Source organism: Arvicanthis niloticus, chromosome 3 (genome assembly GCF_011762505.2).
Source record: "Arvicanthis niloticus isolate mArvNil1 chromosome 3, mArvNil1.pat.X, whole genome shotgun sequence".
NCBI lineage: Eukaryota > Metazoa > Chordata > Mammalia > Rodentia > Muridae > Arvicanthis > Arvicanthis niloticus.
Window position 1 is genome coordinate 12,578,114 of NC_047660.1, and position 1,149 is coordinate 12,579,262.

The 1,149-nt window shown below is 30.5% G+C and overlaps 1 non-coding gene across 1 annotated transcript; it reads left to right on the forward strand.

Annotated features, from left to right (window-relative positions):
* Window positions 1-643: 643 nt before the first annotated feature.
* On the forward strand, window positions 644-776 carry LOC117706383 (small nucleolar RNA SNORA67). The gene has a single exon (XR_004606493.1). It is a non-coding gene; the product is annotated as a small nucleolar RNA SNORA67 (small nucleolar RNA).
* The last annotated feature ends 373 nt before the right edge of the window (window positions 777-1,149 follow it).

Below are 1,149 nucleotides of genomic sequence, written 5' to 3' on the forward strand. Positions count from 1 at the left end.
ATATGAGATATACATCCTGTTTTATCTTGGACAAATTTCAATGTTTTACACCGTATCACTTCTGATCAAGGAAAATATGTTGAAAAGTGTCTACAACATGTAAACATATACTCACCTTGACTTAACAAGCTCTCATCTATGCTGAAATCATATGTAAAATATCGGTGACACTAGCATATTTGTAATGATTACTGAACAGTAATAAACAAGAACCTCCTCTTTATGTCAAATAGTATGTATTATATTCCTTAGAAAAAATTAAAGACTTAAAAATCAGTGGAGATAGTTATATAAAGTATGTTTGAAATTTCATCTGAAAATTATGAGTGGTCAAGGAAATCTATAATAAAATAATAATTGAGTACTAGTATTGATCTAAAAATGGAAGTATATAAGAAAACAATAATAAACATGGTTATGTTATTACTATCTATCTAGAAGATTAGTATGCTATGCAACACAGTATAAAAATCTGAAACTGCTCAAAAATTGTTTAGCCATGAGTGTACCATGAGTGAATGTCAACAGTATATATTACGGGAAGTCTGATCCAGATCATTCTACTACCTAGTTACTACATGTATTTTAAATACAATGACTAATGAATATCAGTGAAAATATTTAGAGTATAGAAATAATAAAATTCCCCCTCTCTAAAGGGCTGCCTGTGTGCCCTTTTCAGGAATGTTGCAACTTGGAAGAAGGCCAGGCATGGCCAAGTTTATGGTGAGCAAGGAATACTTGTTTCTTTTGCTTTCTGTTGGCTGCCTATATGTATGCAAAATGAAAAGAAAGAAATAAGAAAATTCTTTCTGGGAAAGGTTGATAAGGGCAGAACAACCCAAGTCACCAATAATAAATGTTATTATACCAAAAAACAGAGAACTAATCTTCAGAAGATTAAATCAGTCAAACTTATTGGTAATCAAATATATGCAATGGAGAGCAAAGAGACTCGGTGCCTTATGTTTCTTTGTTGTGTAAATGTGTTAAATTAGAAATACTTTTATTAATAATGAGGAAGCCAAATTACAATACTCTTTAGTCTTGAAGGAAACATAATTTTTCATGGTTTGAAAAGCAAATTGATTACACTGCTAATGATTTTGTCAGAATCAAGACAATGATTCAACTACTAAATCAATTCTT